The sequence below is a fragment of the Rhea pennata genome, chromosome 3 (assembly GCF_028389875.1).
Source record: "Rhea pennata isolate bPtePen1 chromosome 3, bPtePen1.pri, whole genome shotgun sequence".
In the NCBI taxonomy this organism is placed as follows: domain Eukaryota; kingdom Metazoa; phylum Chordata; class Aves; order Rheiformes; family Rheidae; genus Rhea; species Rhea pennata.
In genome coordinates this window covers 35469898-35495968 of record NC_084665.1, presented here as the reverse complement: position 1 = coordinate 35495968, position 26071 = coordinate 35469898, and the positions used below count along the sequence as shown (strand labels likewise).

The 26071-nt window shown below is 45.8% G+C and overlaps 1 protein-coding gene across 1 annotated transcript in view; it reads right to left on the bottom strand.

The window, feature by feature from the left end:
* MDGA1 (MAM domain containing glycosylphosphatidylinositol anchor 1) overlaps positions 1-26071 on the bottom strand; it is a 141071-nt gene that overhangs the window by 98958 nt on the left and 16042 nt on the right. The gene's annotated exons all lie outside the window — the stretch shown is intronic.

The window sequence follows — 26071 nt, the reverse complement described above, 5'->3', positions numbered from 1 at the left end:
CAAATTACAAAGCAATATATCTCAGTCCTGACCCAGAGGAAACAGTCTCTGAAGCAGCAGGGGAACTGTATTCTCCAGGGCTCTTTGCTCCTTGTAGGACACTAAGCAGAGCCCAGTTGCTGCCAGTTTAGGCAGAAAAATGAGCAGAGACCAATACAGTGAAAAAAAATATACGGAAAGAAATTTCCCAGAGCAAAGCTGAAAAGCTTCTGGTCCCAGAACAATAGCTAGGTACCAGTGTAGCCCTAACCTGCAACAAGGAAAGACAATCTCTCAGAGAACAGGATCTTATAGGGGGAAAAAAAAGAAAAAAAGAAAAAAAAGCTTCTCAGCTCTGGAGGCCCACATGAACAGCCCTTGGCTCTTTATTGCAAAAACATTCATGTGATCACCAGAGCAGCTGTGATATATTGAAGGTGATGGTGCAGCCCAGTGGGACACCTGTGCTTGCTGAAGGGGAAAACTCCGGTCACGCTTCAAGGAACAGAGAAACCCACAAATGCATCTAAGAATTGGTACCTCAGTGAGAGTCCCCTGGGGTATACTTGCCTATCTTGCTACAGTGCTTCCAGGTGTCTCTAGTGTCACAGCTCTAGTTCCCATTAGTGAAATACAGAGCTACAGAGGAGATGATCAAAGAGTTTAAAGCAAAGAGCCTTAGTAAGCCTTCTGAACCAAGTACAGGTTTTGCACAACCTAATAAAGCTGAACCAAGCACCCACTTTTCCCCCAAGGTTAGCTGAGCTTCACGGGTTTTTTTTTTTAAGCCACGGGGATGACAAAAATGCTCCAAACACAGTCACCTGGGAAATAGAAGTGCTCAGATTTATACTGGTCTAATCCACCAGCAGCGAGTTCAGCTTGAGTAGAGGAGGAGATCTGCCCTTGAGGTCAGCCTGCATAAACTGGTGTCGCTCCGATGCAACAACCAAGCGGCAGCAATGCAGAACGGCTGCAAGGCTGAAAGGCAGCAAGCTGCTCTTGCTGCTGGGGTTCCCTCACCTGTGACAGTCACCCAGCACTGGGGCAAGAGCACTCAGTATGCAGCAAGCTATTCCCTCCCTCTTTTCACACCCCTTCTGTCCTTTCAGCTTGGTGGCATTTCATTGACAAAAATCACTCTACGCTTATTACCATCCAAACTGTTAACTAACAGAAACAGCGTGTTTATTGGAACAATATGATGGAACAAATACAGAGAAAATCCTCAGCCTCTCCTGCCTTCACCATCTGCAGGGCTCCTAGGAACACGCCTGCCATCGCTTGATCACCATGAAATACTGAAACCGACAGTCAAAGCTTCATGAAGATGGTTGAGCAGATGAGAGACCATTCCTTGCCTGGAGGGCAGCAGATTCTTGTTGAACACACAAGAAGAAAGCAGCAAGCAGAATGTGTGCATGCATATATGTGTGCATGTATGCAAATAATATACAGTATGTTTATATGTTTTAATTGAAGTACAATAGTGACTTGTCAAGAGAAACCAACATGAAGCTCATCAAACAAACAGGGCAGAGGAGCAAGTCATATGCCTGCATAACTTTGCCAATATCCCTTCATCCAGATGATAGTCCCTCGTGCTGTCTCGGCACTCGGATCTGTTCTCTGCAGACCTGCCATCACACCTCTGTCCTACACACACTACGCAGAGCATCCCTCAGAGTGCCGTGGCCCAGTTCACGATGACCAAAAAATCCCTGCTCTTTGATTAAAAGAGACACTCCATCCCTTTCCATCTTGTACCACATCCTTCCTTTGACCTGTGCTGTCTGCATTTCAGTGGGGTCCTGCGCCTCATTGCAACAAGGCTCCTACTAACTCTCTTCAACTTCTCTGGGCTATGTTTGCTGGCTGGTACCTCTATTCTTCCTTTGCAAACAGAACCTTGATGCAAAAGCTAACTTCCAACTACTCCATGGAGAATCAGAATTTTTATCTGCTGCTCTCACTCCCAGTTAAATATTTCCCTAAGTTGCTCTGCTCTACCCCACACAGTATACCATCTCTCTAGCCTCAAGTCTTTCAGCCTGCATACTTTTTTCTCTTTGGCCATCCCACACTCATATGTTCTCCTATTTTGTTTAACCCTTTCCTGCCACCTGCCTAAAGACATTTCTACATGGGGAAATTCCCATGCAAAAGCATGAAGTTCAATGCCACAAGAGTTGAAGGTTTTCTGATACCATTCTAGTGCCAAAGTGCTTCATCATCATTGTTTCCTCTCTGGGCTCAGAAGAAATGTATTTCAAACTAATCCTTGTTTTGCAGTACGAAGCATCATATGGCACTAGTCTACAGCAAAACTACAATCCTAAGGATAAGCCCTCTGACATAATTTTGTCTTATGTTACTATGCCCTCCCGTCCTAAAAATTTTCCCTGAACCCACTGGGCTGCCTTGAAGCTCAGATGCAAGGCTATATATATCTAGTATCATTCACAGATGTCTTTATAACTTGCTTTTTTTACCTTCCATATGACCCTCAGCTGTAGTCACAGGAAGCAGACATCACTGTAAATGAATCCCCACTACTCATCAAGCTGTAGTATTTCTCTTGCAATCACAGCACTGGGTCCTCAGCAAGAAAAAGATTAGTTTCATCTGTGCCTTAAACCCTGCTTGAACCGAGGTCTCTCAAAGGGGAGATCAAAATACCTGTGGTTGTCCTGGAGGAAGGAAAAAAAAAAAAAAAAAAAAAAAAAAGTTGATGGAATAGGAGCCTGAGGAAACTCTGCCTTTGGTTAAAACTTGACATGAGCAGAGTGGGATGTGCTGAGCAAAGCACCAACCTGACTCTCAAGGGATCACATTAAATCACAAGACAAGACTCCAGGAGGTCTTGGCTCCAAGCTCAGCCTGCCATAGCATACAGAAAGACTGAGAAAGTCACCTCATATACCATATTACAGATAGGCAGAAGATCATGAGGATTGATTGCGCTTCCAACATGCTTGAACAGAAAAGAATACATTATTGTTTGACATCATCCCAGGTCTCCTGGAGGATTTCTGCACGCAGATAGTTTGTGCGTTGCCAGCATAACAGAACAGCAGGACTATGCTTGTCAGAGTAAACAGAGTTTCAAAGAAGTCCCTTAGGAAGGACAAGAAAGGTTGGAGTATGAGGCCAAGTGGCTGAAATGGAAGCAGTTATTCTGGGTGTTTTCAGCAGTGCTCCACTGAGAATGTGCCTTGCACAAATAGAACCTTCCTTACTAGTTTTGCTGAAGCAGAATACCTCTCAGCTTGACACTTTGGGTCAGAAAAGCCCCAAAGATCCCCCAAAAAAGATCTCTAATAACCTCTGGATCCCTTTCTCTTTGGGATGGCCAAAGAGAAAGAGGGGACAGGCCAGGTTGTTCCCCACCTTTCTCTCCCCCAACATTTTCAGGGACAGATGCACCATCACCCCTGTTCCACTTCCAGGTGGGAGATCAGCTCAGGGAAGGCTCCCGATAAAAATTGCTCTTCTCCAGAGCAACCAGGCCAATCAAATATTCAGAGCCAACTGCTTTCCAAGGGGTGTTTGGGGGGGGGGGGAAATCAGCCTCTGAACACACAGCATTAGGCCATCCTCTGAAAAAGGCTGGCCTGCAATGCCCTTGTGTTTACACTGAGATTTCCAACTATGTTGTCACATGATATATTTACACATTAAAACAGAATGAAATTGAAAAGAATAAAATAACTTTATTCCCACAGCAATGTATTGTACAATGTTATTATTACCATAATCTGGAAAGTTTATGAGACTTCTGTACTTACAGGTTGCTAATATCATTAAAATGCAGAAAAGGAGAGGGAAACCATCTTCTGGAGTGGATTGGAAAAATCTGTATTTGGTTCAATCTACCCAATTCATTTTTTGAGCCTGAGATCCCACTTCTACCATAGCAATGAAAACTCCTTCATAGACAGAAATAAGAATGACAGGCATCAAAAAACTCCAAAAAGCTAATCTGGAGCAGGTTACACACACACACACACACACACACACACACACACACACACACACACACACACACAAAATCCCCCAGCTACTGCCCTCCTGCAAGTACTGCACCAAGGCCTGGGCTGCCACCACATCTAGGCTCCAGATGGGCACCAGAACCAACCCGTAAGAGTTGATTCGGACCAAGGCACAAGTCACCTGCTCTTCAGACATCTCGTGCATTCCTCTTCAGCATTCTCATCCCTTCCTCCCAGCATGGGCGACTGACTGAAGCTGCATGTCCAGACTCAGCCAGGAGATCTACCCTCCATCCCACAGAGGAGCTGTGTGATGCACCCGCTAGTGCAGCTAGCAGAGTTCAACAGACAGTGTCTCCAGGACCTAATAGCCTTTGTAAGCAAACGTGCTCTGCTCAAGTGGTCCCAAGGGCTTTACCTCTCTCCTCTCTTCCCTGAATTCAAGATCAGCTCATTCCCAAAGTCACTGTCGACACTGCTTGTTCCATTTCCTTTCCCTTTTACTATTTTAAGCCACTTTGGTACAGCAGTGACTTTTCAACAAAGAGGCCTGAGCGCCTTTGAAACTCAGCTGTTGTTTTATTGCTAGACCATTTAACGCAGGGGATGAAAGGAGAGCACAACACAGACTCTTCATCCCTTCAAAGGGAAGAAAAAAAATGTCAATTTGCTAATCATCTGTCAACTAGATTAGTAGCAAAGGTGCCTGAACTACAGTCAATGGATAACTACAGGCTCCTTTTCATATCAGAAAGGGAAAAAAGCATCAGGCAACAGCTGCGGCTCCTGAATCGCTAAAAGAGGGAAAGAGAGACACAGTAGTTTTGAAAATGGCTCCCCAGCTGGCAGGATGCACAGAGAATGCTACAGACTTTGCTAAGGACCAAATGAGGATTTCACTCATGTCTTACTTGTGCTAAAACCATTTCTGGAATCACATGAAGACAGAGAGATTCCAACATCAAGAGTATTAAAAAAAAGGAAGGAAGAAAGAAAGAAAAGAAAAACAGACGAGGAGAAGAACAAAGGACAAACCAGGAACAAATCAAGGCAGACTAACTCACACTGGGAAGGAATAGAAATAATTCCAGGAAAAGCCAGCTGATGCTGGTCAGTAAGCTAAACTTTGAGGTCTGGGCCCAGTACTTAGGTGGAAACTGGGGTCTGGCAAATGTTAGGAGAAGTGAAAGAGCTGCCCAAGGAGAGGACTGTTCGAAATGGAGGACCAAAGGGAGCGTTGCACATTCAGCGTTGCTGCCCAGAAGACAGGCACCTGGCGGAGCATAAGGGAAGAAGGGCACTTTGGGCTTTGATCAGTTAGTGCCTCAGCTCTTCTGCAGATTTCACTGTTTGCATGGCCGACCCAGCTCCACATTTGTCAGAAGAGCTTCTGCAGAGGCAGAGCTCGATGCAGACCACAAAGCCCATCTGAGAAATTAGGTAAATACTCAGGCACTTAACCTACACTAAATTCTCACCTGTCACGGCTCCATGGCTTACAGGGCCCAATCTAGCTAGTTCAAAGCCGGCGTTGGGATGTGTGGGCAATCACACCCTGATGGCAGAGCAAACATTTCCTCCACACAGGAGGAACATTCAACAAATGGCCATGTTTACCTGCTGCTATACCCAACCTCCACAGAAAGTGAAAGGCTATTTCAATCATGGACTGGAGGGAGGAGGGGACTGCTCTGGGAATAAGAGGGTGAGAAGAGCAGCAGGAAAGATACTAAAATACTGAATGCTGTGTATCTCCATTTTGTTCTTGCCACAGTTAGGAAGAAGTGGAAGCACAAATGTTACCTTTCAATTCAAGTATCTGAAAACCTAGTTTTGCTACTGAAAAGTAGCAGGCAGCAGGGAAAGTGCACTTTCTATTCAAAGCTCTAAGCACAGTGGTGCCTAGGCCCAAAGGCACCCCAGGTCACCAACAAGCAAAGCTGCTTCTTCGCAGATGAAAGTATAGCGGCCATACAAGGTCAGGTCTCTGGCTCAAGCTGCTTCGTGGGGGACAGGCAACCACAGCACACATCCCAGCACAACCACTCACTGACAACCCTGGCAGGGACGCCAAGGACCACGGGGACAGTGGGGACTTGGCACCCCTATGGCAGGTGCTTATCAGCAAGAGCAGGATTACAGATGGGCACGTGGCTCGTGATATAGCACCTTGGCGGAAATATGAGCAGCTCTGTGCTCTCACCAGACACTGAGGCTTTTATCCTCAAGTAGCGCTGTTATGTGAGGAAACGCCGCTATTGCACACTGCCAGCTGGGAAAGCTAGAGAAACAAAATGGCACATCCAGAGTCAGACTGGAAGGCTGAAGTACAGCCAGACATTGATCCCCAACTTCCTAATTCTAGTCTAGTGCCTCAAAACGCAAAGGCCATCCTTTAGGCTCCAGGGCTGCCTAATACAGCACTAAGTTCGCGCTCACAGGGAGAAGAGAAAGGAAACTTCTTGTGCAGATCAGGAGGGTTTATTAAAAGAAAACTGATTCCCACTGGATTTTTTTCCCATTATTTTTTTCCAGCATAAGCAACTTGAGCCCAAAGACTAATGGCAGCAAACAAAATGGCTTAGAGAACCATTTACCAAAAGCAAATATGACAGCTCAACTCCACCCCAAAGGAAGAGAGCACAGCACAGAAATGCCTGCAAATTGTCAGCAAAGCTGAGGCAACTGGGGCTGTGCAACACCCCTGGAAATCAAGTCAAATAATGTTTTATCTTGACAGCATCCTTTACTTCCCTGCAGTGCCTTGTGTGAAGAGTCCTAAGAAGTCCCTCATTCTTTCCCTATCGAGTACCAATAATTAATAACCACAACCCAGCAGCCAAGCGAGCGATTCCCTCCAGTCCCAATAAGAGGAGCTGACATCTCCCTAACTCCAGCCATCTCCATTGTTTTATTCTCTTTGTTTATTGATCCTTTTATGCACATAATGCAAATTGACATTTAATAATTCAGCCAAGTTAATGGCGCTTAAATATTAAAAGGCTTTTCTCTTTTAATTAGCTGTAGCAAAATAGGCAACAAAGGACCGCTAGATAAATGCCATTTAAAATGCTCTTGTCGGAGTTTTTTTGACATTTTTCTAGGCAAGAGAAGGAATAGTTCAAGGGAAATTTTGTAGAAAACTCCCACTCTTGCTAGGAAGGTAACTAACTGACAGAAGCATTTCCAAGGGCTTTGATTCAGAGTGTATTCATCTTTGTCAGGTCTTTGTTTTCTCTCTCTTCTGCTCTTCTGCTAATAAAGACAGAGAGGAAGGAAAGAAGGGGCAGAGGAAAAATCTTTACCTGTAGGAAGTACCACCATTTGCAGCTGGCATTAAGGATAACACAATGCAGGTAGGGATGCAGAGGCATTCTGCTATCTCATTGAAAGATATGCAATCAGGTGTAAATAGAGTTAAAAGCGACAAGTACAAGTAACTGATTTAAGAGTTACAAAAGAGGAATCTTGCAATTATTCCTTGGGGTAAGAATAACTAACCCAGGAAATGCAATTAAGCTTACACTGAAAAAAGAATTCCAGACATAGCAGGGTAAGGGAACACGTACTTACTCCTCTCCTGGTCATTATGTCAAAGGCTGAGAAGGACAAGGAACATGCATAATATCCTTAACCATACCAATATCATCTAATCTGGAGCCACAGGAGGCAATACATCTTAGTGGTAATGTTGCTGCTGTATGGCATCACAACTGTGGAGAGTTGGCATTATTTGGGGTGTTTCAACTGTGCATATCTCCTGTCTTAATTACTTCTCATTGCAACTCCTGGATGCATCTGAGTTTGGGATAATGATCTCCCACCTGACCCTAAGCAGAATCATGTAGTCACAATAATTAGATATAGTAACTGTTAATAACTTTGTTTAATTACAACCTATTTTCTTCAAATTTAGCCAAGACATAAGATTTCAATGAATTTTAATTACATGCCATGTTTGAAAAGCCGGTGCTATTAATTAATTCCAGACAAAAGACTGACAAATTCTAAATTCCTTACTAAGGACACTTTTTAAAAATTAATCTTAATTTAAGCCAATTAATAGATTGACTTGTAAATTCTCTGCAAATTCTTTCTTTGAGCAAAGAGCAAGCGCTGTAGTTCTGCAGAAGAAAGGTGCATTTTTCACACATAACAAAGAGATCGAATCCCTGGTTTATGTGCAAAGTTAAACTCATCCTTAACATCGGAGCTGCCACTTGCACCTTCTCAAAGCAGCAAGTCACAGCTTAAAAGCTGCCAGGCAGGAATTCCTGGCAATGCATGTCCTCACAGGCAACGGGTGTCCCCACATGCTGTGGACACCCAGGGACTTCAGGATCATGGATGGACACAGAGCACTGGTCCCTCTGCCCCAGCCAGAAGTGCCAGATACGTTTCTCAGTCATCCGTGTTCACATCCAGCATCCCCCCATGCACACAGGAGAGGGCAGTGGTGCACGTGTCAGAGTCGGGTCGTTATATTTTTATGACTGATTTTAAGCATTTGGCAGGGGGGAGGGGATCCCGATGCAGGAACTCCGGTTTTACTCCCATCTGCTGCCTCGCACACAAACGCTAGAGCAGGGGCTTTCACAGCTCGCTCAGATTCGGGCAGTCCTTGCCAGCTGCTATGACACAGCGTGGACGGGGCCCTCCTCACCCCGCACAGCTCTCGGCTCATAGGGAGCATTTTTACATCTTACCACATCTGCCACACACTGTTCACACAGGGAAATATCCTTGGCGCTGTAGCAGTTTATACCATGTCCCTTTAATAGCTTTTCCATCCACTCCTCTCCAGCTGTGCAGCACATCTGGCCCCACTGCTTCTCCTAGGCAGGCACTCTTCAGTCCAGTATCCTGCCGCTTGTCGCTCAGGAGCCTTGGGAGGAGATGGGGGGAGTAAGTTCCCAGCAGACAAGTGGCATCTCTGAAAACTTCCAGAAATGATGAAACACAGGTCTGTTTTCAGTCTCTTCAGTGCCTACTTATCTGCTTTGGTGTCCCATAGCTACACTTCCACTGCAGCTACTCCCAGTACAACTAGGGCCACTATTTGGATGTATATGCGATTAACTAACTGCAAGACTGGTCCTGAAAATGGGAAGACGGGTTTTGGGCCACTCTGTAACAAAGAGCCCTCTTCAACCAAAGAGACAGCTATTGGTCTCAGGAGTATTCTCCAGACCCTGTAAAATGAAGGTAGCTCTGGTGTTGCTACATCATGGAGTGGCTGCTGGAGTTTATTCTGATAAACAGTTGCATCAACGCAAACAATTTATCCATCAATTTATCTATTTAGGAAGGAGAAAAAGAGAGGAAAGAAGGAAAATGCACTAGTAAAGAGTTTTTCAGAAAACTTTAAGTACTTTACAACTAAAAGACGGACAAGGAGAGGCAAGGCAGGCTGATGCTGGCACGGCTGTTCCCTGGTGAAAGATCGAGAGCAGTGAACTTTGGAGCAAAAGTTCCACAAAGCAAGGTTGTGAATGGGTTACTCATCATCTGTGCAGAGTCAAAAGATCCTCTGAAACATCAGAGACTTGCAGAGGAAATTGAGGAAGTACTAATGCATATGAGACAGTGTTTAAAACAATTTCTCAGCTGGCTGACTGCCCAGGGGACAGGGACAGAGATTAATTCTCTGCCTGAGATCATGTGCTTGTGCAAAAGGTATTGTTGAGATGCTTGCACAACAGGGAATTTGGGATTAATACGGCCACATTAAAGTAGCCAGGGTCTACCTGACAGGTTTGCAAAGAAAGTAAGATGATCTTTGACACTAAGGAAATGAAGTCCTGAGAGACAGAAATGCTGACAGGCACTAGCTTTAAGAGGAAGCATGTCTGAAGAGGCAAGCTCTTTAAAGACTTTTGTTCTCAGACTCTCTTTTCTGCAAGTGAAAAGGCTTTGGCCTACTTTGGCAAGGCCAAGGGCAGGCTAAGACCTCAGCATATTTTAAAATCACTTATCCTCAGGTTCATTTGATGTTCTCTTGATTTTACTAAGAAATGAGGTTTTATTTAAAACACTCTTGGGCTTTTGGCTGCTTGTGGAATGATATAGAGCAGCCCATCCCATGGAGAACAGGACAGTCCCTTGGTCTCTGAAGGAAGGCATAAGAAATGCAAATTCCCAAGAAAAGCAAAATCCTAAACTAGCCTATTTTAAGTCCTAAGCTAACCAAGTCTGCTACAGAACAACCTCAGACAGAAATTAACACAAAAATAGACAGTGGACTTCCCACTGAAAAGGAAAAAAATCATTTGAAAAGGGAAAGAGACATAACCTACCAAAACACATGCTTACTCGAGCCTCTGCAGTGTGCAAAAATCGAACTGCCATCCCCTAGAGAGCAAGTCTCTTGGGTAACAGGCTGCCCATCAGACAGATATTTCAGCATGATTTAGAGAACACAAGAAATTGACTTACCTTCTAAAAGTTACTTTTGCACTGAGTTTCAGCATACTCTGATTTTGCCATAACCAGTACCCTGTAAGTACGAATCTATCATAGCAGCTTTCCCCATGTACAGGAACACAGGCTGTAGTCACTGAAAGGGACCTACTACACCACCCAGAGCAGCCTCCCTCTCACAGCAAGAACGCACACTGTATTCTCCCTTTCATTACTACTGACCTCATCTTGCTGCTTCAGCCCTGGCCGTCTCCATGCACAGGGGAAAGGCTACAGATTTGGTTATGCCCAGGAGAAACATAAGCCCCTGGGAGCTCAGCAGTTTATGGACTGGGAAGGATTGTGGAACTATTTCCTGGCATTTGTCCCAAAAGACGTATCTATAATTACCAAGGCATCATCAGCTGGATTTTTTTAAGATGGGTAGTGTGTTTATCTTGGGGTGTTCCAAAGCCTACTATGACAAAAGAGTACTTCTGGTATAAATTGCATTGCGGGAGCAACTAAGAACCAGCTGAATCTGGGAAAATGTGTTTGCTGCTCCTCATCTGGAGAGGTGTGAGCTGGCCTGGACAAGCTTGTGAAATCAGGTGGAAAGAAAGAAGTCCTGCCTTGTTCAAGCAATAGGCAGGCCAGGGGCTGCTCCTTTTCCACAGTCTAATGAGCATGTGTGTTGCTGAGCACCCAGAAAAAAAGCCACTGAACCACATATTACAATGACCAAGCCTTCAAGCTTTTGTCCTGATTTGATTATGTCCTAAAACCCGTGGTGAACGAGAAGTTCAGTTATCAGCCATGCTTTTCCTGCTGTTGCCTGCCAATGACAGGGGCAGGGAGCTGACTGAAAGGGTAGGAAAACCGCTCACTAAATGTATAAGGATTCCACTTGTGGCAGCAGCAATGTTCCAAACCACCAGTCACCATCTAGCACTGATAACAAGGAGATCTGAAAAGCCATTTACAAACCACAAAGTTATTCTGCCCAACTACCCAGATTCCACCAAAGAGACAAGGGATTTTGTATTTTAAGCTCAGTTAGACAGACCTTCTGTTCTTCAGTTCATGGCATTCATCCTCTACATCTCTCATATTTCATTGCTCAGCTATAACAAAAAGGATAAAAGACAGCTTGGGAGACAAATTCAGGAACTGAGAATAAACTTCAGTGAGTGCTAGTCAGTAATCGACTTGATCTGTGACCGTAGGCAAGCAAATTCTCCTCTTGGTATACCTTTGTCTCCCTGTATGTCATTTGAATAATCACACTACCTTGTTGCATAGGGTATTTTAAAGCTTATTGTTTATACAACATTTTGAAGATGTGAAGCACTGTGTAAGTGCTAAGTATTATTGTGGTTATTACCTTCCTCACAGGTGGGTTATGAAGCTTCATAATTAATATTCATAAAACAATTCTCCATCATTAGATGAAACATATCAGAGAAATACAAAGGATTAATATCCTCAGTAGTCTGATGTGAGCTTTACTGTTCTGTGCAACACTTAATAAAAATAATTAAAAACAAATCTAAGATGATGCTGGTAGGAAGAATGAGGAGGTGGATGTGGGACACAGCCTGCTCTCCATTAATTAAGCCTGATACCATCAGTCTGCAAGACAGTGCCAAATACTTTCTTGCTTTTGGCAATAAATGTGCATTAACCTTAAGGCTGATATTGGGTAACTAGAATCCTTAGGTTCCCCAGGCAGACTCACACTGCAATTAAAAATACTAAACAAGGCGACAGCAGCCTGCCTGTCACCTGCCTGTGCAACTGAATGGACAGGGAGCAATTGGGCACAAGCATGCTCAGGGACCCTGCACCAATGAGGACAGCACCAAAGAAAAGCTGGAAACCCACCCACTGGGCCCCACTCCTACAAACCCAAGTCTCTGGTCTCCAGTCACTAGTCTGGAGGAGTAAAGAAATCTCATTCATTTGGTAGTATAAGATGCAAGTCCCCTAGAGCACAGGCAGCTTAGCAGCCCTACACAGCAACAGCCACTCTCTTGGGAGCTCTGTAAAATGAGCAATATCAGCTTTACTAGACTGATCAGTATGAGATTGGAGACCACTGTCTCTCACAAAACACCAGATCACCTCATGGTTGCTTGTTCTCCCAAATCTCCAAAGTGTCCATTTGTGCCTCTTCTCTTTCCATAAATTCTTCAAGGCACATCTTTGTTCTATGTTCATCCAGTGCCTAGCGCAACAGGCTTTCAGCCTAAGCAAGATCACTTATTAGCTGCTCAATGGCAGTAGCTAAGCTATAAAGCTAAAAGCAAAGAACAAGTAGTTTAAAATGTGAAAAATTAGTCATTTTCTTTCCATCCTAGCCCCAGATCACATGCTGCCTCCAAAGACTGAGATAAGGAGTCTGTCATCTCAAGATCTGGAGTTCAAATATCATCCAGTTCAATAGCCACTGAGGCTATGGCTCCCTAGGAACTGTTCAGGCCTTCAGCCTATGCAAAGCAAGATGAAGAACATGGTATCCATCGTAACAGGATGGCTAGTGCTTCACTTACGAATAGACTGAGTGGAGAGGTGAGAACTGAATGAGCATTGCTCGTCTTTTCGGATAAGGTGAGGGATAAAAAGTGAAAGCACGATCAGAGAACTGCACTGGAAGGCACAAAGTGTGATTAGAGAATGTCTGCAACAACAGGCCCCCAAACAGCAACATACACTCTGCAATAGCAGTCCAAGCCAGGCAGCCTTCCCAATACAACACCAGCAAATACGGCTGCAGAAGTGGTTGCACTGCAAAGATAGCCACTAGTATGTGCAATAGAGATGCAGAGGCCTTTGGAAAGTCTCCTGGAGAACAATTCTCAGAGAAGGAACACTGCTAGCAATTGTTTCAGCTACTTGTGTACCACCTTTCTGCCTAGCACAGCAGATGCTGAGCAATTGAGTACTCTCAAAACCCCTTGTATATGCATTGAATAAAACAGCCTTCTAGATGCTCCCTGTGACCACCTCATGTGTTTTTGTATCATAGTGGTAAAGGCATGGCTATCTGGCCTTTGCACACAAACAGACTGCAAGAGCAGCTCCCCAGCAGACTCCAAAACCAACAGCAAGTCCAAATCACATAGATTTTTTCATAACTGTTGGTCAGGCTTTGTTCTGATTTACTGCATTTGCTCACATTGCTTCTCATGGTGCCAATTCTTTCTGGCCCACACCAAAAAGGTAAAATTGACACTGGCTTCACCCTGTGTACATATGTACAGATATACACACACTTTCCGTGGGTAAATGGACCAACAGCAACACTCAGAGAGGCTAGAGAAGCAGCTGAAGTAATCACACAGAGTCCTGCAGTACCTGCCAGGTCATCAGAAAGTCTTCCCCACAGCCTGCTCCACAGCAACGAGTCTGATGATGCTCTAAGTGGCCAGAAGAGGCAGACTCACAGCTACTTTGATCTTCATATCATACCTGACATTCAGCCCAAGTTGTCCCCATATGAAAGGGTATAAAAACTGCACCCAAAAGCATCTGTCTTGCAGTATACTTGTGGGGGTTTTTTTGTTTGTTTGTTTGTTTTTAAATCACCTGAAGTCCTAAGAGGATCTGAACTCACATCAGGTATTACAATAAAGGGCACAATCATCAAAAGTCTTGGTTGAGCTTCATATACAACCACAGTAGAGAACAGACTTGTCCTTTCTCTGCACAGAGGTGTGAGTAATGGTGGGAAGCCAAAAATACCACCACAGGAAAGGCCAGGCATCCAAGGAGTCCACAAGGGTTAAGGGGTTAGAAGCCAAACAACTACCTTTCTTAACGTAACAGGCGCAACATGGTACTTATTTTTCAGTCCTGAGAAACCACCTACCTCTGCACTGACTCTTTTGAGACTCAAAGGGCAGTCCCCATCTCCTTTTCTTCTCTCTGCCCACTGTACAGAATCAAGTCAAATGTTCCCTCTTCTTCCTCAGTTTTAATGGGAGGAGATAAATTGGGTGTGCTTCACTGGAAGGTACTCTGCTACTCTTTGCTACACAAGACTGACAAGGGCAAAGGATTAGCATCACCAGCTGCTCTGCTGAGAAGTGCAGCACAGAAAATTGGATGCATATATGCAGTGTGGAGCCATTAAAAAGACCTGTCTTAAACACCTCCACCTCCCCATATTGCAGTTCATAACTCCCCACATCATGCCCACTGCACTCCACTTCCACAGCCTTTATCTCTTATCTCTTCTGCAGCCTGTTATTCCAAGTGGCATTTGTACCACCAAAATACAAGTGACACCTCTTTCCCCATCTCCAGTCCTGTAGAGCATGTTACTCTTATCAAAATCATCCAAGGCAGCCGGCACGTGTTGTGGAACAAAGAAGAATTCGTCACCTTCTGCAACTTGCCTTTAGCAGAGTAGAGATGTCAGGCACTCCAGCTGTGAAAAGTCACTTTATCTCACATTTCTATAGCATTTGTCATACCAAAAGGGCTGTAAGTACCCAGGTGGGGGGAGAGGGGCTGCTTCTATCAGCAATGAAATGCAGCTTCCTCTGAGGTAGAACACAGCTAGTCAACAGGGCGCAGAACCATTTTTCAACTGCTTAGGCTAGAAAGAGAAAAAGCAGTCTAAACTGGTCTGATGTTTCAGAGGGAAATAGGGAAGCAGAATATAATTATCTAAGTTAGAATTTGGTCAGAACTCCCAGGAAAAAAAGCCTGCTTCTGATCACAAACAATGAGCAACTTAGTTTTCCATCCCTTTCCAGGGTGGCACAGGCCTGCACTGGATCTCATTTACACTAACATGGTTCTTTAAGCAGCAGTCCTGAGGTAAAGAAATTTGTACTGGATTTACACCAAGATAGCTGTCAATCACACTAAGGCGCAACACTAAAAGAGATGGTCATAACACCACTCAAGTCATCTCAGATTTTGGAATTTGCATATTTTCAGTCCTTGAAATTCACAGTTTTTAGAAATCCCTCTAGCAAAGCCTATTCCAATAAAATAAGTACATGCTAGCATTCAACTACAGCCAACTAGTTTTCAGAATATTTCCTTCCTGTCTCCTCAAGACTTTCCACGAGGAACTCATGGAAGAACGGCAGCTTTTCAGTGGCTGCAAAAATCCTTCTTGCTCCGCATGACCCCAGGAAAAATTCTAATGAAACCCTTGTAAGTGCTCTTCTTCACCTCACAACTCCCTGAAGGCCAGGGCGTGAGCCGTGGGCTGAGCCGAAATGAACTGCAACCTTCGTACAGCAGAGATCCTTGCAGCACGGCCACCACTACCACCGTTCGCTCCGCTGAGGTGTGCGGTTTGTGAGGAACTAAGGGTAAAGGCTGGTGTGAGGGAGAAACAAGCAGCACACCACAATCAGAGCAGGGAAGCTTGCCTTCAAACAGAATAAAACATAGGGGTACAAGGCAGAGGACTGTGTGCTCCCAGGCATAAATACATGTTTGTATAGGCAATGGATGCATCTGTTAAGGTATGCTCTAGGGAGTATTGTTAAAGGTCACAAGCATGCCTGGAGCAGATACATTACATACAGCAGGTTCACAGAGATTTGCCCAGGGAGAGGGGATGCGTGTGCATGTGTGCATGTACATACATGTTTACACACAGATACAGGTTGTCTGGCAGACAAAAAGAGGCTGTTCAAATTCTCACCAGGCCAAAGTGATCCTTCACATGTACATCTACTTATAATCAAGACACATGGAATAGTACCTTAGGACAGGTGGAAATGAGCTTAAGATAGAAAATATGGCCAGGTACCTGGAACCTGAGCCTGCTCCTCTTTCTAGAGTATAAAGGAGTCTAGGATGAGGAGCTGTTGTTACCAAGAGTGTGTACAGAAAAGCTGCTGCCTTGTCTCTGCTGATCTATAGGAGAACAAGCAGGAAGGCTGGTGTTTTTTTCTGGCTTGGACAGAGCGAGCTTTATTAACTTCTTTCTTATCAAGAAGGTACTGACCATTTCCTTCTACATTCAGGACTGCTCACATGGAGTCAGGCTTCTCTAGTTGGAACCCATCTCTGCAAACTCATGATGGAGTTCAAGGGCTCCCTGCTGTTCCACATGTGACCATTCCATCAGCCTGTGTCATCCAGCTGCTCTCCTGCACCTCTTCTGAAGGACTAGCTGCACAAATCACTATTGCCTCCTTCTCAGCTCCACTCTAAAAATTGGCCAGGTCCTGACACAGCTAGGGCACCCAAACAGAGAAGGGACCATAAGAGCATGGCTTATTGAGGCAGTAAAAGCATTTGATGTCATTAGCCCTGGCATCCATTACTTTGAAGCTTCCCTGGTATTTCACAAGCTGTGAGAAGCAGCCAAGCCACATCTGGTCTGTTTTTAAAGATAGCCAGACTCCCACTCAGGTCTGAAGGATTACACAGTTGCTTGCAGCTTACACAAAGTCCAGACATGAGACAGCTCGTGGCTAAAACACCAATCATAAAAAAGTTACCAACAATACCAGACTGGCCCTTTTCTATCCTGCTCTTAGCAAGTGCCTATGACAAAGTAAAGGCAAGGCTGGAATGACAGTAGTTCCCCATGTGATCAGTCTTGAAGAGCTGAGCACCACTACAACTGCTGCTGCCCTTCTGCTCCAGCTTCCAAAAGCAGAGGAAAATTCAAGACTAACACACATTGTGGAGGGTCTGAGGCTTGGCAGTTGCTGTCTTAGATGTGGCAGGAACAGATTGGATTGCACAGAGGGCCCTGGAGGGCAAAGACTGCTTCTCTTATTCCCCAGGGGAATGAGGTTGCCTCACAGCAGTCACCATCAGCCCTAAATCTGAGAGCTTCGGCCTGCACAAAGTGAGCAGCAAAACCAAAGCCCGTGTCATCCCTGCTGTTCCTCACCAAGTGCCTATTTTGCCTGTCCCTACAACCAGCCTCATCTGGCTGTCATGCAGCAAGGACAGAGCTCAGGACTCTGGACAGCATTAGGAATGATCACATCCCACCAAGATGAATGCCTGTGCTTTGCTTCAGCACGGTGCCTCCATACAGATAAGCTAGTGCAAGTGTTTGTGCTCACAGATGTAAGGGGATATATTAAAAGTGACACCTCTTGTTTAGTGCTATGCTGGATGTGGGCTTGAAGGAGCCCCTATCCGAGACGTGATGAGAGAGCGGTATCATCACTGCTATTTGATAAGAGGCACATGGCTTTGACAATGTTGCTGCCCTCTTCTAAAGCAGAAGATGGAAAGGCAAGACTGAAGGCAGCTTGGTGGGGCTGGAGAGGTCTGCTAGGAGGAATTCATGTAAGTATTTTTAGTACTTAACATAATACAACAAACAAAACCCCCAAGCATATACAGAAAAAAAAATCAGAGACTAAAACACTTAAAAGCATGTACGAAAAAACTAAACTATTGACAGTAGGCTCTGCTCTCTACTCTGTCACACTTCGGTTCCTAATGGTAAAGCAAAGCGACAAGAGACACAGACATCTCTAGTTTACTCTCGGCTGAGTGATAAGCTGGTCACAAACACCTGGAAATAATCTTGCACTGACCTTGAAGAAAGGTCCAGAGGAAACCTGTGATGGGTTTTCTGTCTCTAATATGTATGGATCCAATTCCAACTTCCATCGCAAATTTGTAACTTTCACTACAGTCGATGGGAATTACACCTATTTAATAGATGGCAGAATTGATTTTGTGATCTTATGTGTCTGGGCCTGCAAGATTTCCAGCCCACATAACTTTAGATAAAGATCTGGCAAACCCCAAGATAATGAAGTCTTTGAGATCCCACACACTCTCTTACAGAGCAAACTGCAGAGGTGGCCAGAGTACTGTGCAATCACAAGCTTTCACTAAACTACCCTCGGCCAGAAATATTGCAAATTAGGGCATTTCCAGCCGCGCTAGAGCCCAATGTCAGGAGGACTGCTACCTAAGGGATATTTTTAGTGCTAGTACTACTGCTCCTGGGCAAAACGCAGAAGATGATGTATACACAGAGCTACAATCCAGATCTAAGATTTGAGTCTGAGCTTCACATCAGGCTGTTTGACTTTATTCTTGCTTGTCACAGTGCAAACGCAAGGACGTGTTTAAGGAGATCCTGTTACCAGAGAAAAAAGAGTGAGAAAGACAGCAGGAGCAGCTGTCACCCGCTGAGACACAGCTTTGCAACTTAGCCAGTGTCACATTGAGGCTTGTGAAGTGCCTGACAGGAACAACAAAAGGTCACAGATATCTATCTCACTAGAAGGTCCTGACACCTTGATCTAAGCACCTCTGGGACATGGGGACACTCCTGTCTTCCCTCAGTTTTGCTCTTCTTTGTGCCCTGTTAACTGAGCTTTTAAATACGAGTCAGGAGAAGGAGGCTGCTGCTAGAGAAAGCTCACTGAAAAGGGCAGGACAAAGATCTGAGACACAAGGATGAATATCTACATCCTCTCTCTGCAAACACTGCATCTTTGCTGCAGCCTAGGACACCTCACATGTCCGGAAGACACATGAGACACCATCTCACCCTCCAGAGCAGCAGGGAGGAGAAACCAGAGCCAGGTTGAGGAGACAGAGCAAGGCTTGCCTCGCTGTATTATCATATTGCAATGCCTACTGCAGGCCAAGAGGCTGCCCCATGCTCCTGTGGGTATGTTAAGAGCATTTGAGCAAGATTTTGGCACATAATCCTTGTTCTCCTCATGGGACACAGCTTCTGCTCTCTCTCGAGAGCACTCAGTGAATGCTACTGCATTCAATTCAGCATCCCTTCTCCATTAACAGTAGTTCAACAGATCCTGTGAACTGCGTGGACCTGTGTGATGCATTGTTCTTGCCACGCAGAGATTACATTGTTTAGTGGGTATGTAGGCCACAAACTGCATAATTTTATTGGCTTCTGGCCGTGACGATGGTGGCCCATTAGAACTGGGAGCAGAGGCGGCTTCCAGGGAGCAGGCTCTGCTGATAGCCAGCTGCTCATCTCCAGAGGCAGGAAGGCACTGCAGAAAGAGATGCTGTGGCACCTCAAGGGAATCTGCTCTGTGCCCAGAGAAAGCGAGTGGGGGAAGAGGGAAACACAGATACATCATCACTCTCCTACAAAGGGGAAAAGCTGTCTATTAGACATCTAACTATATGCCAAACAGCTGAGGCAAGCAGTCAGCCTGAAAAGATTTGTTTTGCTGCTTCTCAGCTGAGCCTTACAAAGTCCTTTCATCCACAAAGGGACCATTCAGAGAGGACAAGTTGCTCGTGCCACCCTGGCAGGGTGGTCAGTAGCTGTGCGGATAAGAGGGCTGGGTACACACAGATTAAGGAACATGCCTGGGATGCTCAGGGAGTAGATGTTCCGGTCCAGTTCTGCTCCTATTTGTTCCTGTAGCTACAGCAGTCTTCAGCAATGTACAGCCATTGGTGCTCCTTGGTGCTTATACTTGTAATTCCAGTCAAATAGCCCAGTCGCATGTCTGCCAGCCTCCCACAAAGGGAATCTCAGCACAGAAAACATCACAGCCCTGAAGGCCTTTTTTTCTGCATAGTATCCGGAACACACTAGCACAGGTTGCCTGGTATCAGCATCCTCCTGACACCTACCCCAGTTGCTCACTTCAGCAGCTTGTGAGCCTAGAAAAACATCCAGAGAGCCTAGAAAAAGAGGTGCTAGAAGATGAATGGCTTTACTCCTCTCATGAATGAGCTGATTCACTGACAGAGAGGACACGGATAGGAGAGGAGTAATGAGCAAGCAGGAATAAAAAGGGGAGGGGACAAAAAAAGCCTTCTTTGTGTCGCTAAAACAGAATCTGCTAGTTACCTGTGTGGCAGCCTGGTGGCATTTGGGCTGTAAAGCAGTGTCTTGAGGCAGGAGCCAGCACTTCTGGAGTATCACCAGTACTTATCTGAAACTCACAGGGTGCAAATGCCTCATGTCCACAGCAGGCTGCAAGCACACCCTGGCCAGTTGCCTCCTCAGCTGCAGCTCTTTCACTTCCAAAAAAGCTAGATGCAAGGAGCCCCTCAGACTCCTGGAGCCTTACCATGCACGTGGTGGGTTCTTTCATTCCACCTGAGCTGTGCAGGCTATGTGTTTACTAGGAAGGGTTGCAAATTTGCATCATGTGAAACACCCCAGTGTGGGAAGGAAGGAAATAAGGGAAAGGGGCAGCGTAGAGGCAACACATTGCTCTTGCAGTAGCAGAGCAAACCCTGACTGCCATGTCCACAAAAACTGGTTGGGGAGGCTGCACCTCCCTGCAACTGCCAGCACTGCTCTCCTGTTATCCCAGTGACGCATGTTGCACAAGTGTGGATCCTGCCCAGGGAAGGCACGAGGCCTCCCACCCCAGTCTTTCAATGACAGGTTTCTGGATACTAAACACATGGCTTGCAGCAAACTCGCGCCTGTCACTTGGGGCAGAACCCTCAGAGTGGAGGCTGATCCTCACACGTTACCATTTACCAGCCTCTCTTCACACGTTCCCTCCTTCCTCATAAAATAAAGCACCTGCAGGCTGTTTCATGGTCTGTCTCACCCGAATTAGTCCACTTGCCACAGAAACATGTCCATGCGGGGGCAGAGCGCAGCAGCAGTTTAATGGTGTGTTACAGCACCAAACAACACTTGAGTAGGGCGGGAAAGGTAGAAACATTAAATATAATCTCACACCAAATATTAAACTCCTCCTGTAGCCATAAAAAACACAAGCAAACAAAACTGAACAATAAACCCAGGGTGTTTTTTCAGTAATCCCTATGTAATCAGCCAAGTCAGGAGAGTAACTTAATGTTGCACATTCCCACCAGCACAGCGAGCAAGACGTTTCACCATTTGCCTTGCCTCAATGCTGTCCAAGCACCAGATGCTCCTAGTACCTGATAAAACTGAGGGGAGACAGGGCAAAAACCCAGCAGCTGAAAGGACAGAGCCAAGTGCCCTTAGTACGCACACCCGTGGAGATGGTGCTGCTGGGTGGGCGCCGCTACCCTGGTTCGCATATCGGAGGTATGAGTGAGAGACCCAGGGAAGACAGTTGGCGCTGGAGGCTGAGGAGGGTGGGCAGCACTGGGGGACTTGCAGCCCACTAGCGGTCCCCATCTTGCCTCGGGAGGTCACCTGAACCTGCCAGGTCTGCAAATGGCTTTTCCAGGGCACTGTGACAAGAAGAAATTTCAGGTTCTTCTGCCTGGAAACACCACGCATGGCTTGCTTTCCCCCAACACCGAGCCCCAACAACGTGGGCAGGCTGGTATGTGGACGTGAAAGCCTGCAAGGAACAGGCTTCCTCTGGCATTTCAGGGGAAATGGCCCTCTCTGCCAGCGGTGTTCCCTCAGAAACGCACTGTATGGGATGCTAAAGGAAACACAAGAACATAGGTCTGTGCAGATGGTGGAAGGAAGCAGGTGCTACTTTCTACAGTCCTCAGCCAGACAGAAATCTGGTACAATTTCTGGAAGAAACACGATGAATCACTCAGTCTCACACTACAGCAGGGACACCAAGAGGTTGTTATCCCGGGGACAGTCACAGGCTCTACTACACATCCCATGGACACCCCAGGTCTCTCTAGAGATGTCCCAGTAGCCACTTCCAAGTCATTCTCCTCAGTATACACTACAAAACTTAAAACATTAATTGGAGGAAACAGCTTACCTCAGATAGCTTGATGACACTCTGCATTCCTCCCTCTCCTCGCTGGGTGCCAGGGGGTCAGCCACAACCCCTTACATTATACTGCTGTGGGGCTGGTTCTCAAGGCAAAGCAGACCCTTACAATGTTTCTGCAAGCTCTTGCCCCTGCAACCTCATGTCAAACTGGTGCTTGAGGGTGTACACAGCATCCCCGATGGGAGCAAGCCCACTACTTGCTACCAGCTTAGCTCCATCTCCTCAGAATGATAGCTTGCTTTCTTTGCTGTGGGATCCAACACCGCAGAGGACAGTTAAAATGTCAAAGACACAACAGAAACAATTCAGTTTTCTTCTACAGCCAGTCTAATAACCTGGGAAGAGGGAGACACTAAAATGAAAGGGCAATGTATTCGAAACAATGAGAAGGATCCACAACTTGACATCTTCCTCTGTTTGGTAAGTCATTCCTCTTTCTGCTAAAGCCCTGGGAATTTGTCACACTTAGGGCAGGAATGATTACACTAATTAGCTAGTGTGAAAGGCTTAAACTCTTGCTCCTGATGGGAACCAATCAATGGTGCATGTCAAGCAAGTGGTACCTTGGATTTTAATTGCCCCACTCTGGTATGCTTTGCTCTAAAAGCCTGGCGCAGTGCTTGCTATGCTTGTTGTCCAGAGGCAATGCAATAAGCCGGGGGAATGAGGCTCTCCTTTCCTCAGGCATGAGGTTGGCAAGAAGCAGGGGACAGCTCTGTGCCGGCAGCCTGCACCCTCCCCAGCTGGCAGGCCTCCCTCCAGCACCTTAATGAGCCTTCTGCTGCCTATAAAAGCAGCAATAGCACAATCCACATCCCTGACACAGTTAAATACCCTGCTAACTACTACGAAACACTGCCTCCTCCTATACACACTCCCCTTACGCCACCTGCTATGGGAACCTCTGCTTAACTGCTTTAAAAACCTCATAAACTTTCACATTCTTTCCCAAAGCCAGGGTTACAGCTCTCCTCGGGATCCAGACCAGTTCCCTGAAAGTTACGGCCAAGTCAGGAATAAATCTGTGGTTTAAAATTGAACAGACTTAAGATTTAACACACTTATGTATTTCTGCCTTTCTACCTCCCCCCTTCCGCTGCATAAGTGTTTCTAGGACCACCACTAAATTAAAGTGAGTATAACAAGGCTGAGAAGAACACCAGTCAATTTTAAAGGCTGCAAATAGCATTAGAAGAATCAAGCCATTAATCCCCCTGCCCTCACCCTTTGCTGTTATGCAGTATATATTGCTGCCCTCTTTACACAGAGGATTTTTCCACATTCGGCTCCCATACTTGGGCAAATAATAGAGTAGCAGGCAGCTGGAGCAGGCTAAGTAGTGTCACCAGTTCATATGGAAGCCCAATATCTTCTTAAGGATCAGAAGCTTGGTCAGCCAGAATTTCAGAGGCCTCATCCAGTTCTTAGGTATTCCAGGCCGATGAGTGAGACAACCATAACACTCATTTTTCTGGTCTTCTCAGAGACAGAGTACACACCTATACGCAAGCAGGGCTTTCCAAATCACCGTCCCACTTCTCTGATCACAGCTTTACAACTGCCCAGTTTCCAAGGCACATAGGTCCAAATCAGGAGGTCTCAAGATCAGTACAGGGACCAGCAGGAAGCAGTTGGTATTAGGCCTGCTGGTGACTCTCTGACCTATGCTGGAAACCTTGAGCCTTGCTAACCTTGCCGTGATTTCCACTATTACTGAGGGTCTTAGTAGTTACAAGTACAGGATTTAAGGGCTGCTAAGATGGTTTCCTCGTCCAGACTACTTCACAGCAAGAACTTAACAGGCAGTCAACTGGGAGAAGAAGGGAAGCTCTGCATCCTTACAGCGCCCCGGGTACACCTTTGAATGGAAGCCAGGGTCCAAAGCTTGTTGTTTTCGGGTGACTTATGGCAGATGCCAAGAAAGCATCCAAGACCCAGAAGTTCTTGCACTGGGACTCTCAATTCAAGAGAGGTAGCACCCACACTGGCCCTCTCAAGAGGAGGCGATCGGGATCAAAGCACTTGTGAACCCAGCTGGTCCAGGCTGAAGCCTACTGGTGGAGACAGCCAGCCTCAGCAGGTACTGCTGGTGTACAGAGGGAAGACAGGGGCAGGAGGCAGAGGCTACCTTTGCCTCTACCTCTATCCTCAGCTATTTAAAAGGCCACAGGGAGAGAAGCAATTCAGCCCTCTCCTGTAGGACTTGCCCTTCAGGGTAGACAGATTTAAGTGGCCTGGGCTGCAGAAAAAATGACTTCAAACTCCAGGATTGCTGCCAGGCTGGTACTTTATATCTCAACGCTAAAATTCAGTAAGATATAGGGGATTGTGTGTGCGCACATGTGCACCTTCCCTCATGGAGCAACAATTCCTCTTTAGACAGGGTCATCCTCCCCTCCCTGGGGCAGCTTTGAGACAACACCGCTGCGCCTCTTCCCTTGCCAAAGAGATGCATAGGGCTGTGATGCTCCCTTCAGCATGCAAGCTGGCCACAGTACCTAGATAACTGAAAGAGGTAGATGAAGGGTGCTCAGCTCCAAGATCAGGCATTTGTATCAGCCAATTACTTGACTCAAGCTTGACTCCCATTTGATAAGCACCACCCTGCAAACACCCACAAAGAGGCCCCCCTCTGCACACTGTGCAAATTGGAATACAAATCAGAGGAAAAAGCTTTCCTCTGTTTGAACAAATTGCTATAGATTCACCCCCGTCTCAGGTCAGAGCCCCCGATGGGAAATATTTTCACTGGCTGACTGCTAATAGACTCTGGAACAGCCACTGGATCAATACCTGAATAAGAAAATTAGCCAAAGCACACAATCTGATTTTGCCTCGTTTTGAATTACAGCAGGTTTGTGTTTATTTCACTCCCTTTTCCCTCCCTCTCTCTTGCGTGCTTCCCCATCCTTGCTCCCTGCTTACCTATCTATCTATCTATTCAGATTTGTGCGAATATAACAAAGTATGCGCAGGAAGATATAACACCATTTGAAAAATGTTTACATGCATTAATATTTTCTAGTGAAACTGCAGCACTGCCACTCCCTTAGAGAAGACAGTTCAGAAACAGCAGTGAGATTTTCACAAAGACACATGCGCACACGCAAAAAAAAAAAGCCATGTGTAAGTAATACAGAGGATCTGCACAGCAGGAGTGAGGACTGGCTGCATGCTCCTTCTGAGAAAACCCAAGGGGTCAGCAGTGAGAAGGCTTCTACATTGCAAATAAAAAGGCACAGTCCTTCTATTCACATTGGTAGCAGTGGAGATGTGCAACTACATCTGGGCTAGATTTCAGATACACGGAGTGCAAGACAAATCAGAAGTCATTTGTCCTTTAAAAGACTTCACCAGTAAGGAAGCAGCAAAGCTGCTGCATTCTGCACTACTTCAGAGTTGGAGTTTTGGCAGCTGAACACAGGGACCTTCCTATCTTTCCACCTTCTTCCTTATAGTTAAGATCCTACATCATTTTAATCTAGAAATGGCCCCACAAGAGAGGGAGAGACAGAGAAAAAAGCACACAGATATGAAGCACGTTAAAAAAATGCTACCAAACCAACTGTTCAGATAGGGCACATTGCCCAGATGAAATTTAGTAGGAGTAAAATAATTCCCTCTACTTCCTACCCCGGCATCCCACTCTGTGGGCCACCTACAATAGTGTCAAATAAAGAGAGAAAGGAAACTCAGTCTTCAGCTTCCTGCTCCAATACTTCATGCTGTGAAGCAAAGCCACCAACTGGGTGCATATGGAAAACTCAAAATGTAAAGACAGCCTAGAGCATCCAACGTGAGTCTGGGTCCTCCTGGCATATTAGCACACCCCAAGTGGCTTCAAACTAAGCAGTCTAAGCAGGAACTGATATTTCCTTTTCAAAGCCTCCCAGAGAAAATGCATATCCTTCTTCCTACTCAGTCACGTATTGCTGCACATTGTGGACACAGCCCTCACCTGCTGACAAGGGGCACAGTGCAGGGCATCTGCCGGACACTCCATGATTTCTAGTCAAGCAAACTGTGACGAGCTATACCAAGAGAGACACT